Source organism: Peromyscus maniculatus, chromosome 8 (genome assembly GCF_049852395.1).
Source record: "Peromyscus maniculatus bairdii isolate BWxNUB_F1_BW_parent chromosome 8, HU_Pman_BW_mat_3.1, whole genome shotgun sequence".
Lineage (NCBI taxonomy): Eukaryota > Metazoa > Chordata > Mammalia > Rodentia > Cricetidae > Peromyscus > Peromyscus maniculatus.
Genome location: NC_134859.1, coordinates 41860380 through 41875536, shown reverse-complemented (window position 1 = coordinate 41875536; position 15157 = coordinate 41860380).

The window sequence follows — 15157 nt, the reverse complement described above, 5'->3', positions numbered from 1 at the left end:
AGCAAGCTAGAGTCACTCGTGGAAATGGGAGGAAGGAAGCCGGGCAAAGGAATCAGAAAAAGGGGGACTTACTTGGTTGGGAATTCCCAGTCTAGCTGGCACACTGGTGTGTGGATTGCGCTTTTGTGGAGGTACAAGGGGTGCTACCACACAAAGGAGCCCCGCCTCTGTGCTGGAGGAGAATGCTGAGCTCATAGATTTCTAGCTCCTATGAGAGCCACTCCTTAGAGCCTGGGACTGTACTGGTCGGTCCTCTTAGCCCAACTCCACGCACCGCAGGCAGTAAGGACTCTCTCCTACGTAACTGTTATTTTATACATAAATAACCAAGTGTTAATAGTTAAATTGAGGTTTCTCTCTTACAACAGAGCACTTAACAAATACTTTTGAGAGCATGTGTAGTGTATGATTCCCGCGCGTGTGGCCGCAGCCGGGCTGTGTCCCTCCATCCGCTTCGACCGCTGGTGCATTTGCTTGGGGGCCAGCGGGTGAGTATGGCGCTAAACTGGGGTGCGCTAAGGCAGGCATCTCCGCGTGCAACAGTTGGCGTGCAAGCAATCGCTTCCCTGCGCGTGAACGCTGCCTAGTGCTGGCTGGCTGGGAACAGCTCCCAGGCCCACCACCGGCACAAACGCAGCTCTGAGTGCGCGTGCTCAGGCCTTGCCTCGCCCCTGCTGCGGACGGACCAGGCGGGAAGGGCGCTGGCGGCCTTTGGCTGTAGCTGGGGCCGAAGACAGAGACCCAGAGCGGACGCCTCCACCCTCCGCCCGGCATCGGGGTGAATATGGGGCCCCATTAGTCTCGGCTGTAAACACCGTGACAGGGGCTGCGAGGCCACGCGGGCCGTTCCGGACGCGAAGGAGTTAATAAAAGGTGTTTTATGGGCGCTAGGAAACGGCGGGGGAGGTGTGAGCTTCTCCCTGCCTGCGCCCCCATCCTTTCTTCTTCTTTCCCTCTGCCACCCGCCGCCAGATCAAACAGGCCCGCGCTTTAACTAGACCAACACCTCCGCGTAATGAGCCGGCTGGCGCGCCCCTCCCCCGGCCTCCGAAGCCCCTCGGGGACACGCAGAAAGGAAACCCGAGGCTCGTTATGGTTTTCTTTCCCTTTTGGAAATCCTGGTATGCATGAGGAAATGGAGCGAGGGAGTAAACCCTCCTTAGCCTCGAACCCAGGACTCCAGCTCATCAACCCTCTGACTATACTTAGGGGTCCGGTTCCCATTTCTATTTTTAGCAGGGTAAAGCATCCTAGGCTCGGGAAGAATGCGCACCCGCGTCCTCTTTCCTTGCAGCCCCGGGGTGGAGAGGGTACCTAGCCTGGGTACCTCCTCAGCACAGCCTGCATAGCCAGGCCTCTTCAGGACATCTGGGTTCAGCTGCCCCTCATCTTTCTTTGGGTAAGAGAGGGGCAGACCTTTAAATGCAGCCTCAGTTGCTTGTGGTCCCATTCCCAGGCCCTGCAGGTGGAGGCCAATGCTCATCCACGACAGAATCTTGAGACTGATTCGAGGTTCCGCAAGGCTCAAACACAACCCACCCCTGGCGTGGTAGGGCCCAGCCAGAGGGAGGAAGAGACTGGACTGCTGGGCTTTACCACAAAGCAGCCTCAGTCCCCGGGTCCAGGTCTGTCCAGGGCCGCAACTACAGGCTCTCCCCGCTTCCGACCTTTTCCAGTCTCCCACCTTGGTAAATATCTTAAGAATCTGAACCTCTCCACCTATTGTCAGTTCACCTCAAACCAGTGATGGCAGAAGCCATGCTGTTATTATTATTTTATTAAATATATTATCTCTCAAAAATATATACTTAAGCAACTCAAAAATAAGCACCTGGAATATATCATTAAGAAATGGGGATCACAGGCTTCAACCAGTGGACCAGAGAGTACCAAACAGCTAAACACCCGAGGCAGGCTACAATGAGACCTAGTTAAAGAAGTCCATCAGGGTAGTGGTTATGACTTATCCCTTAGATCAACTGCTGGAATTGACAAAAGAATTCTGGGTATATTAAGAAATGCCTCTCCAGACAACTAAATAGTGCCCAAAGGATCCTTTCATGTAAAAATAAAGGTCATTCACAGGAAGAAAAAAAAAAAAAAGACCAGGTATCAAAACATTTATACCACTACTTTTGTTGTTTTGTTTATTTTTGTTTTTGTTTGACACAAGGTCTCACTCTACAGCCCAGGCTGGCCTCAAAATTGCAATCCTCCTGCTTCAGCTTCCCAAACACTGGGATTACAGACATGAGTCAACAGACCTTGCTTTTTTTCCGCCTTTACTTCCAACCCGTGGAAACAAAGGCAGTTTTTAACTTCCTCTTCCTTTGCTGTATTTGAAAAAAACAACCTTTTTTTTATAATGAATAAATATTACTTCTTATATTAAAGCCACAACCTCTATTCCCTTTGGTTGCCAGCACACTTTCAATATGCTAAGTCTATGCTAAGCCTAACACACATTGTGAGTGCCTACCATGCACTGAGGACTGTAGTTATAAACACAGTGAATAAGAGATGGTCCAAATAAGGATCAGAAATCAACATAGCCCAGCAAATATCAGTCTTGAAAGAGTAATAGCTTCCACAATGAATACATCTTCTCTTCCATTTAAAAACAACAGCTGAAATTCACAAGGCAGGCTCTTCAAACACTTAGCGTGCATTATTTCACCAAAGCCTGGCTCGCACCAGAGAGGTCAGAGGAAGGCAGTCCTGGGCTCAGAGAGGGAAGGATTTCGTTCAAGGTCACATAGACAATAAAAGGCCGTGCTGGCTGGAATCTGAGGGAAGAGATCCAGCTTTCCCTTACACCTTGTAACACCTTACCGGTGGGTGTATGTGAGTGTGTGTATGCGTGTATTTACATATGTACCCAAATTCAGTTTATTTCATCTGCCTCCCCCTGAAGTAAGGTAGAGAAGAGAAGAAGGAAGGGGTTATGCATGCAGAGGGGTCTGGGATTCTGACCTCCTCCCAGAACCCTCTCTGCCCAAGGAAGAGGGCAGCTCACACTTGAAGGATCTATCCCTTTTGGAGGTAACATTCTGTCTGACTCCAGGGACCTCCTTTCCAGCATTCTGTGAAGCAGCAGTCAGTTCGTTTGCATGGAATCCTCATTTTCCTTTCCTGAGTTTTCCTACTTCTTAAAGAAAAAACGTATTCATCATTGGTGCGGCGTGAGTATGGGTGTATGCAGGTGTGTGCCATGACTTGAGCGTGGATGTCAGAAGACGTCCGTGTGTGGTCGTTTTCTCTTTCCACCTTGGGTTCCAGGGAACACACTTCGGTGGTCACTTAGGGAGTCTGCAATGCCATTTCACAAGCCTTCTGATTTCACCTCTTTGGGCACAGTTTAGCCCCCAAAGCCTAGAAGGGAGCCAGGCAAGCATGAGGCTTCCTTGGGGGTAGATACGGAGAGCAGGAAGTCACTGGTTCAGGGCCACCGGCCAGGGGAAAGTGCAGCAGGAACAGAGGGCAGCTGTACCTGCTTGGGGCGCAGGGTTCTTTTGCAAAAGGCTAGAACACCTTCCTTCCACAGAACCCACAGTTAAGCTATGGCCTAACTAAATCCTCATAAAAGAAATGAAACTTTGAAAAAAAAAATCAGCTAGCGTCATTTTAAAATGAAAAGTGACTAAGGAGAAAAAAAATATGCATGTTCTAAAGTGTCTGAAGCCAGCTCTTGATTTCAACCCAATTTGTTTGGGTGAAAAAAGAAAACTTTTTTTTTTTTTTTCCCAGCTGAGAGGTTTTACAGCTGAGCTCTCCCAACCCCATAAAAAACACGGTTTATGTGGGAAATAGTGAAAGACTCTTAACTCTAATACACATCGTCTAATGTAAGCAGACACAGGCACTATATAAAGCTCCTGCAGATGTTATTAAAACCAACAGAAATGCACATTTATCCCCACAGAATGGACAATGGGAGGCATCGGACCTCAGCCCCGAAGCCCACATCCACTGTGCAGCTAGTGCTCCAGGTAACCCCACCCCTGAGGCCCCGAACCTGCGCTCACCACGCACAGTTCCTCCATTTCATAGAAGGGGAAGCAAAGACTCCACAGACAGAGAGGAAGAGCTTGCTCACATTCAACGCAGTGTTTCCTTTGTTTACTATTCCTAATGTAGGGTCAAGTCACCCGCACCCCCCCCACCGCGCGCGCATGTGTGTGTGTGTGTGGTGCTGGGGGCAGAACCCAGAGCCTCCCACATGCCAGGGAAGTGCTCTACCGCTGAGCCAGCCCCCCCCCCCCAGCAGCCCAGCTGAACCTCATTTTCCTTATCTACAAAAGGAGAAGAGTCCCCTAAAGCTTTCCTGGGTCCTGTTAGTGTAGACTAGATAAGGACGGCAGAGCATTAGCTGTTCTCTGTAGCGAGCTGTTTTCATTATTTGATTGAACCTGCCCACAGCCTGGGTAATTACGTTTGTTCACTTACTTTGGGAAAACACAGACTTGTTTCTAGCAGGCTTGTGTTTCATCAACTCGCCCAAGGGTACATGGCCAGAGAGTGAGTTCCACGGTCAAACATGTTATACTCCATATGATGAAGGTAAACTGAGGCTCACAGAAGGTAAATGGAGCCTACACAAGGCTATATAGCATTTGAATAGAGGAAACTGTCTAAGGTAGCACTGTTTAATAGAAACTCTATGCAAACCACAGAGGTGTCCCACATAGTAATTAAAAATTGTAGCTATGGGGGTTGGAGAGATGGCTCAGTGGTTAAGAGCATTGATGACTCTTCTGAAGGACCCAGGTTCAAGTCCCAGTTCCCATATGGCAGCTCACAACTGTTTATAACTTCAGTTCCAAGGGATTTGACACCCTCACACAGACATACATGGAGGCAAAACATCAATGTACATTAAAGAAATGTAGCTATATTAAAAATATGAAGAGATAGATTGGTTGGCCAGAAGGTAAAGGTGCTTGCTGCCAAGCTTGAGGACCTGAGTTCTGGGGACTGAAAATTGTCCTCCCCTTTACACATGTGCCCTGACATGTGTGCACCCCCACATGTGCACACAATACACACAATAAATAAATACATGTAATTAAATTTTATTTTAAAAAATAATTTAAAATTCAAAACATTATGTGTATGCATGTTTTGCCTGTATGTACGTCTATGAACCACATGCATTGATTGGTGCCTGAGGAAGCCAGAAAATGATGTCAGACCCTCTGGAACTAGAGTTACAGATGGTTGGGAGCCACCATGTGGTCGCTGGGAACCAAACATAGGTCCCGGAAGCAACCAGTGCTCTTAACCAATGGGCTGTTGCTCCAGCCTCTGAAACTTTATGTTAAAAAACACTCAAGAAGATTGGGTGTGGTGGTGCATGCCTTTAATCCCCAAATAAGTAAATCTTGAAAGCGAGAGAGAGAGAGAGAGAGAGAGAGAGAGAGAGAGAGAGAGAGAGAGAGAGAGAGGAAGAGAGAGAAACTTGTCCAGGAGAGATGGCTCAGTGATTAAAAGCACTTACTGCTATTGTAGAGGACCTGTGTACAGTTCCCAGAACCACATGGTGGCTCACATAACTCCAGTTTCAGGGACCTGGCACCCTCTTCTGGCCTTCAAGGGCACTGGGTACACATGTAGTGTATATACATACATGCAGCCAAAGCACTCATATACATAAAAATAAAAATAAAGAGTCAATTAGCAACAAAGATTTTCAGTGATCATGTCAATAAACCACCATGTTTTTTTTTTCTGAATATTTACTGTGATTGATTGATTGTGATTGGATCTCTTGAGTAATTCAGGCTAGCCTTGAACTCTCTGTGTATGGGAGGATGCTTTTGACTTCTGACCTTCTGCTTCCACCCCTTAGGTGCTGGGATTTCAGGTGTGTATACACTCAGTTTATGAAGTGCTGGGAATTGAACCCAGGGTCTCATGTATGCTAGACGAGCGATCGACCAACCAATCTAAGTCTCCAGCTCCTTACCGTGGTTCAGACAGTGGTGTTTAGCCTATCTGGACTTGCCTACTTCTTTAGACTCAGGCATTTAGATTTTTTGCTTTTTTTTTTAGACAGGGTCTTGCTGTATAACCTTGGATGATCTGGAACTCCTTATGTAGACCAGGTTGGCCTTGTCAGAGAGCTCCACCTGCCTCTGCCTCCAGAGTGTTGGGATTAAAGGCTTGCACCAGCGACCTAGGCCAAGAGTTCGATTGTTTATTCAGTGGTATAACTATTAAGTTGCCTGGCTAAGGCTCAGACTCAGATAGCCTGGCTCCTCTGCAGTGTGAGCCACCAAGTTCCAGGGTATAGAGAGACTCGGGGAGGCAGGAGTTGGGTAGTGTAGTGTGATATGTCCTGGGAGAGTCTTCCTGGTTCCAGATCAATCTGGCCAATCATCCTCTAGTAGCTCATTCTCTAACATCGAGGATCGTCTGGTCATATCTGTCTTCTTGTCAGGCTCCAGTGGATACAAGTGGGTGTTTTGAAGCAGAATACCACGTGCTGAGGTCAAGAGAGCAAGGTCTGCTCAGACCCCAAAGTATAGATTCGCAACCAATTTGAGCTGGTTGGGTGAGCTGTGCTCTGTGGAGCAGGCTTCTTAACCATTCTGAATCAAGAGCTGTCTTTTCATGAAAAGGAAGTAAGATTAGCTCCTGGAGACGGGGCCAAGATCCAGGAAGGGTGAGTCAATGTTTGGGAAAATGCCTGACACAGAGGAGGTGCGTGGTGGGTACTAGCCATCAATATGGCTGCTGTGGTGACTGGGAATGGGCAGTTTGGCTTGCTCAGAATCTCCAGGGCATGGCAGAGTGGGGGTAGGGGGTAAGGCTTTCACAGGCCTGAGATTGGTGGTGGTGGTGGTGGTGTGTGTGTGTGTGTAGCTAGTGTGGGGTAGAACACTAGCCTGTGTGGCCTTGAGCACTGGCCAGCTGCAAATTCAGGGCACGGGGCCAGAGCTCTAACTCCCTTTCAAAGCCTTGTTGGAGGAACTGAAAACGTGTTAGTGGCCAGGGCTGTCACCGACCATGGAGAGGGCGCCCCCTGGTGGCCAAACTGCTTCCTCTGTTTCATGAGCGCAGAAAAATCAGCAATGACCCCAAAGACTTCCTTGGTAGGGTAGCACAGATCTGGAATCCTTGCGCTGAGTGCCTAGAAGATTCAGGGCACGGAGGGGAGACCCAGGAGGTTCATGGAACCGCAAGTTCTGAGCCTGATGCAAAATCGCCAAGGCAACACAGGGTCTACACGCAGGCTTTCTTCCCTGAAGGCACGCGGCAACCAAGCGTATCTGGGCCTCCTTGCTGTGCCAAGTCCAAAATGCAGGGCGTATTTTCTTTGGACCGAGGCTACTGAAAGTCTGGCAGTCCCGCAGCAATCGACCTGCCTCCTGTTACCATAACGCTGCGCTGGGCTAACGGAAGGCAAGGTGGGTTTCCCACAAGACTAACCACTCCATACTTCTTTCCTCTCTGTGACACCATCAACCTTCCTGTTCTCTCTGTACTGAGGGTCGCACGGTGTATGCAAGGGGCTCACCACAAGATCCTAGTAAACCGCTGGATGACAGCTTGTGGTGGGTCTGGGGGACCGTCAGCATATACATCCATGTTCCCCCGTTCTCTCTACTTCCTGGAAGGTGTCTAGCAACCATTCCCCCGCTGTCCTCATTACCTTTTCATGTCCAGCTTTGGAAATATCCCTAGACAGAAATGTGGAAATGACATCAGCAACCAGCGGAAAGACACCCTCTGCTAGAGATGCCGCAGCCACCGAGGGACTGTTCAGGTGCATTCAGCCAAGTTCAACCCCATTTCGTTTAGATAAATCCCTGGGGGACTGGGGTCCTGTCAGTCATGGCCTCCCTCAGTTCTGACCCTGGGCTGTATTAGGCTCCACCTCTGGCAATTGCTCACTGATGTGGAGCCCCTTGCTGAGGGGACAACTTCCTCAGCAGCCAGGTCCCTCCTGTGTTGTGGGGTGTTTACTTGAACTGGCAGAGGGTCTGCCTGAGCACAGGTACCCCCCAACTGTTTGCTTAGCTCAGTCTAGGCTTTTTGTTGTGATTGTTTCTTAGATAGGGTCTTATTGTAGCCCAGGCTGGTCTCGAACTCACTCCATAGCCAACTCGAACTTCCAGGAGATCCTCTACACTCGACTTCCAAGTGCTAGGATTACAGGCATGTGCCACCACACACCCAGCTTTAATACAGTCCCGTTTTGCTGGTGGCCACGAGGCCTTGGTTAGCCTTCCTTAGCTGTCTTGGCACAAGCCTTTGGCATTGGCTCAGGCTTCTCCAGGGCTTCAGAGCTCACAGGCACAGCTCTGTCCTCAAAGGCAGAGCCAGTAGACTCTGGGACCTTTGCTTTCGTCTTATCACAGCACTTTCCTGTGACTTGGGACAAGTCATTTCTTGTGTTATGGTTTGAATCTGAACTATGCCCCCGGAAGGCTCGTTTGGTAAAGAGCTGGTTCAAGAGTTTGGGAGGTGATTATCTCTTGGGCACTGCCCTAGTGGTTACTCCCTTCACAGACTCACAATACAGTGGCATTGCTGGGAGGCGGGGGCTCGGTTGGAGGAAGCAGGTCAGAGGGGTGTGTCTCCTAAGGGTGAAATAAGCACCTTTACCTGATGAGCCCTCTTTGGTTTTATTTTATTTAAATGTTTTTATTGCATCAGGTGATAAGAAAGGATGGGATGCAGGCAAAAGGGCTCATGAGCCATGAAAGTGGATGGATAGCTATTTTTTGTTTTAGTTTCAAGTCCATTGTACTTTGTTTGTTTGTTTGTTTGTTTTTGAGACAGGGTTTCCTGGAACTTGCTTTGTAGACCAGGCTGGCCTTGAACTCACAGAGATCCGCCTGGCCACCACTGCCCGGCTCCATTGTAGGTTGTTTGTTTGATCATGGTGGATAAGAGAATTCAACTTCCTTCCTTCCTTCCTTCCTTCCTTCCTTCCTTCCTTCCTTCCTTCCTTCCTTCCTTCCTTTCTCTCTCTCTTTCTTTCTTTTTTTTTTTTTTTTTTTTTTTGGTTTTTCGAGACAGGGTTTCTCTGTGTAGCTTTGCGCCTTTCCTGGAACTCACTTGGTAGCCCAGGCTGGCCTCGAACTCACAGAGATCCGCCTGGCTCTGCCTCCCGAGTGCTGGGATTAAAGGCGTGCGCCACCAACGCCCGGCTCTTTCTTTCTTTCTTATGAGACAGGGTTTCTCTGTGTAGTTTTTGGTGCCTGGCCTGGATCTCACTCTGTAGACCAGGCTGGCCTCGAACTCACAGAGATCTGCCTGCCTCTGCCTCCCAAGTGCTGGGATTAAAATCGTGTGCCACCACTGCCTGGCTGAATTCAACTTTCTGAGTATTGATGTAGCAAGACCCATTTTCAAGTTGCAAAAGGATCTAACACATGTCATTAGACTCAGTGTCCTAGTTACTTTTCTTGTGATAAGACACCAGGACCAAGGCAATTTATAGAAGAAAGCATTTATTGGGGCTTACAGTTTCAGAGGGTCAGAGTTCATGGTCATCATAGCAGGGAACACAGCAGCAGGCAGGCAGGCACACCAATGGAGCACCTTTTTTTTCTTTTTGAGATGGGTTTCTCTGTATAGCCCTGGCTGTCCTGGAACTTGATCTCTAGACCAGGCTGGCCTTGAACTCAGAGATCCACCTGCCTCTGCCTCCCTAGTGATGAGATAAAGGCGTGCGCTGCCGCCGCCGCCGCCACCGCCACCACCACCACCACCCAGCTAGGGCTCACATCTTGATCCACAAGCACCAGGCAGAGTGAAATGTGAAAGCCCACCCCCAGCGATACACCTCTACCAAAAAGGCCACACCTAATCCTTCCCAAACAGTTCCACCAACTGGGGACCAAGTGCTCAAACATGAACCTATGGGGGCCGTTCTCTTTCAAATCACTATACTTAGTTGGACTTCTTTGTTTTTGAGACAGGGCCTCTCTATGTATCCTTGACTGATACACACTGGAGCTCACTGTGTAGACCAGGCTGGCCTCTGTCTCCTGAGTGCTGGGATTAAAGGTATGCATCCATTTGTTTGTTTGTTTGTTTATTTATTTATTTATTTATTTATTTATTTATTTATTTATTTATTTATTTATTTATTTATTTTGCATAGTGTTCTGTCTGCATGTATCCCTAAAGGCCAGAAGAGGGCACCAGATCTCATTACAGGTGGTTGTGAGCCACCATGTGGTTGCTGGGAATTGAAGAGCAGCCAGTGCTCTTAACCTCTGAGCCATCTCTCCAGGCCCAGTTTCCTTTTTAAAATCTGAGTAAAGCTCTGTGGTGAACCTGTACTACATATTCATCTGCTGATGGACATAGACATAGACATTTCCCAGCTATTGTGACTAGAGCAGTGAAGGAATGGGAATGTTCATGTGTCTCTGTGGTAGAAAATGGAGTCCTGTTTCCTAACAGAGGTATAATTGAGACAGATGGCAGCTCTCTTCTTACATCTGTGTGCGAGGCCTCCACACAGGTTTCCATCATGGCTGTGCTAGTTTGTACTCTCACCTGCAGTAACTCTGGTTCTTCTCTTCCACCTCCTCAACAGCATATGTTATTGTTTCTTTTTTTTGGGGGGGGCCCACATCACCTTCCTAAATCTATTTCCTCATCTACAGATAGTGGTAACCACAGTACCTCTCACAAGAGTCTTTGTTGCGAGAATTCCATGGAGATGGAAGCAATGTCTACCTCTTCCTAAGATCCCAGAGACAAACCGAAGTTTGATCTCACCGGTTCACCCGGGGGGAAGCAAGGAGTTGCTGTGTGTCCTTACACACCATGGCTGAGAGGTAGCCCACAGGAGCATGGGTGACCACGAAACAGCTGCACTGGAAGGTCTTCTCCCAGCACATGTGATGGCTTCCCCACAGCCGCCATGGCTGGAGCTCTTCTTTAGTTATGCTCCCCCAGATCACAGGTCCCAGCTTTTCCCCAGTCTCCTTAGGCCAAAGTGCAATTAGGGGGAATTGCACACAAGTGGCTGGGTGGAGCGGCTGGAACCTCAGGGGAGGGTCTAATGACTTCAGAGGAGGAGGATCAGGAGTCACCAGGCTCTGTTGATCCAAGATGGCCTCTTCCAAGCAGGCATAGCTGGTCTGATGAAGATGGCGGCTGTCAAGGCAAGTAGGTGCCTGGCATGGAGCCTGACACACAGTGAGTTCTTAGTGACAAATACAGCAGCGATCGACGTGTTTTGCTTTCTTCCCTACTCCCGCTGTTCCACAGCACGCGATGAAACCTATGGAGAGAGCTGAGTAATGGCCCTTTAGAGTACTGCCCAGATTTAAGTCTGCATCATTGTGTTGGTTGTTTGTGGGGCTGTGGACGGCACCCAGGGCCTTGAACGAGGCAGGGAAGCACTGTCAACCTGGAGTTACTGCTTATGCTTTTCTACATGTGTGGGGGACAGAGCTCAAAGGAGGCAAACAGAAAGCATGAGGGCCTTGGACAAACGGCTTCAGGGAGCCGGAGAGACAGCTTAGCAGTGAAGAGTCCTTGGGGCTCTTCCAGAGGGCCAGGTTTTGGTTCCTAGCACCCACCTGTAACTCCAATTCCAAGGCCTCTGGCACCCTCTTCTGGCTTCCATGGACATGCACATAGGTGGCATACATTTACACATAATGTACATATGCATTTTTAAAAAGTGGCTTTGGAGGTTGGGAATGTGGTCCAGTTGGTAAAATGCCTGCCTAGTATGCATGAGGCTATGGGTTTGATTCCTGGCACCCCATCAAACTGGAAGTGGTGGTGTGTGCCTGCTAATCCTAGCACTCAGGAGGTAAAGGCAGGAAGATCAGAATTTCAAGGTCATCCTCAGCTACACGGCTATTTAAACTATATGTGACTGTCTATATGTTAGGGTACACATAACGGGTGACCATTATACTGAGGTAACACCAGAAAAAAACCAAGAAGCAGCTCACTCCCAAGCCTACCAGCCAGGGCTCTCACAGTTGGCATGGTGCCGATGGCCTTTCCTGGCTGGCTGTCCACGTGGTGCCCAGGGAGGGCAGCAGTGGGCGGCAGCTGTTTAAGAAATACCTACGGACTTCCAGCAGACGGGCTCCCTAGCAGAAGTAGGCTCCTGCACTGTTCCTCTGCCAACCTCTGATGGCTTCATTAACCCCCATTAAACCTGCAGATGTCTGCGCTCCTTTGCACATTAATGCTCTCGGGGCTCTGGTAAGCTGAAACCTGGCTGGAAGGTTGGGTGTACCTTGTTAACCTCCATTAGACCCTATTAAATTCCCTAACTAGAGTTGTAGTGACTTCTTGGAATCCCTCATTAAAACTGATGTGGACCAGGGTGACCTACAGCGGCGCTGCTTCAAAGTGCAGCACACTGCGTTCTCCGCTATGGGCCTGACAAGCGTTCCCGGAGCCAGATGAATCTTGGGTCCGTTCCCAAAGTAGTTCTAGTACCTCAGGGTCTTTTTTTTTTTTGGAGGGGGGAGGGGGCAAGTTCCATAATCTCTGGAGTGTATTTATATCCCTATAAACGGGTGTTAGTAACAGAGCCTACGTATTGGACTGTAGTGAGATCGGCTGAATTAATGCCCATGACGTGCTGTGTGCCATGTAGCACACTTGACAGCTCACAGGAAGAGCCCTGTCAACGACAGGCGACTGTAGAAACAGAATACCCAGCCCCTGCATGTAGTGTCCCCCACATGCCTGGCAGCCCACTGAGAAGGGTGGGTAGGTTATTTTGATTCTGGCTTTCTAGATTGCGGCCATATAGGCGGGTCCTCTCATCATCACCCTCTCCCTTCCCTTCTGTCTTTATCGCCTTTTTCATCTTCTTCACTAGCGTATCATGTAGCCCAGGCTGGCCTCAAACTCGTTGCGTTGCTGAGGATGACCTTGAACTTCTGATCCCCTTGCCTCTGCCTTCCAAGTGCTGAGATGACAGGGAAGTCATCACATCCGGTTTATGTAGTGCTTGGGCTCAAATCCGAGGCCTCTTAGAGCTAGGCAAGCACTCCATGGTCTGAGCCACATCTCCAGGCTCAGATGGTCTTTTCTCTCTTTGTCTTTATTTCTTTCTAAGAAAGCCTCACTATTCAGCTGTCACGATTCAGCCCTGACTGGCTCAGAACTCACTGTGCAGTCCAAGCTGGCCTGGAACTCAGAGATCTGCCTACTTACGCTTTCTGAGTGCTGGTTTTCAAAGCATGCACACTCTTGCCTCCCTCCCTCCCACCCCCTCCCTGCTCACTACTTTTCTCTTCCCCTCCCTTGTGCTCCTCCTCTCGCTATGTAGGCAGGAACACACTGAAGGAACTACTGGTGCTAGAGCCGCTGCCTCCCAAGTGCTGGGGTCACGAGCACTTCCTCCACCCCCCGCCCCCGCCCCCGCCCCCGCCCGCCTTCTCATCTCCTGTGAGGATGGTGACGAGGGGAGGGCTGGACTTGGGAAACTTCCATCAGTCAAGCTGGGTGTGCTGGAGCAAAGACTTCACACCTGTGGCCAAACAGGTCACGGACCCCAGGGGGGAACCTAGCACTATTACTCTGCTAAATGAATACAGTATTAAGCCGACTCCCAACGACTTATCCTCAGACCCACAGATCAGAGCATCTCTCAGCCCTCATCAGGGATACTTCTCCTTGTGGGTAGATGGCAATGAACATGAAATCCCAGCGTAGCGGGGAGGTGGGCTGAGGAGCTATGGGCATTTGATAGCTGCTGGGAGGGAGAGCTGGCTTTAACGATGTGACCGTGTGACCGATGTGACCGATGTGACCGGTGTGACCAGTGGGTAGGGAGATAAGTCAGATAACTCCCAAGACTAGTGGGCAACACAAACCAGACTTGATAGAGAAAGAAAGAAAAAAGACAAAATCCCAAAGTTGGGTAGGGAGGGATGGGAAGGTGGAGAAAGTGGTTATGAGAGTTCAAAATACACTGTATGGAATCCTTGAGTAAAACCATTGTTAAAATTTATCTCAAAAAAGCCTTGGAGCCAGGTGGATCTTTGTGGTCTACAGAGCAAGATCCAGGACAGGCACCAAAGCTACACAGAGAAACCATGTCTCGGAAAACCCAACAAAACAAAACAAAACAAAAACAAACAAACCCTTGTTAGGTAGGGTAGTACACTCCATAATCCCAGCATTTAGAGGCTAAGACAGGGTGGACCCTGAGTTAAGAGTCCAGCCTGGTCTACCCAATGAGAACTTGTTTCAAAAAAGCCAAAAGAAAGAAAAGGAAAGCCACAGCCAGGTGTCGCATCTCCATATTCCCACCACTCAAGAGGCTGAGGCAGGAGGATCATGAGTTCAAGGTTGGCCTGAGCTGCACAGTCAGACTGTCTTAAAAAACGAACTCAACACAAGACAACATAAGAAAACTACCATACACCTTCCTTGGCATGGGCACGGGCCAGGCACGCGTGCTGAGCCTTGGGGTGCCCCTAACAGTGTAAGGCTGGGCAGGGGGTCTTACCCACGAGGCCTCAGGAACCTGCAGGCTCAAAGCTCAGTCAGAGAGCCCAGCTTCTTACACTGTGGGGTGTCTGTGTGTGTGACTAGTCTGGGGACTGGCAAAGGCAAATGTCAGTGCAGGGGGAGACACAGCAGTCCATGCGCCGGTGAAGCAAGGTTTTGCTACCTTGGCATTGGGATAGTTACAGAAGAGTCTGGAGTCACAAGACCTGTTCAAGCTGGTCTGCCCACAGGGCATGGGCAGAAGGGTCATGGGAGGAACCTGGACAGTCCTTTGCAGCCTGCAGCCTGGTGGGCTTTTGAGCTGTAGTCTTCTATCTACTTCATTTGGGATTCTTCTAGAAGATCACGGTAAGCTAAGGGACTGGGTGCCTATCGGCCCTCTCCAGGGGAGGGACACCCGAGAGGTGCAGGGCTTGGGTCTAGTCCACTGTGATCCACACCTCAGACCGGACTGAGACTGAAGGGTAGTCTAAGTGTGGGTACCTGAGGCCGTCACTAAAGCCCCATCACATGTCGCTGGGGCCCAGCCTGGGTAAGAAGCAGCTAGATTCTGAGCAGCAGGAATTCAAAGGGAACCATGGAGGATGTCTCTTGCTCATTCAGATCATTTATTGAGAATAAAAGTCGGGCCATCCCATCTGTGTGACACTGCGACAGGAGTCACTTACATGCTAAGGAGAGTCCAGAGAATCGA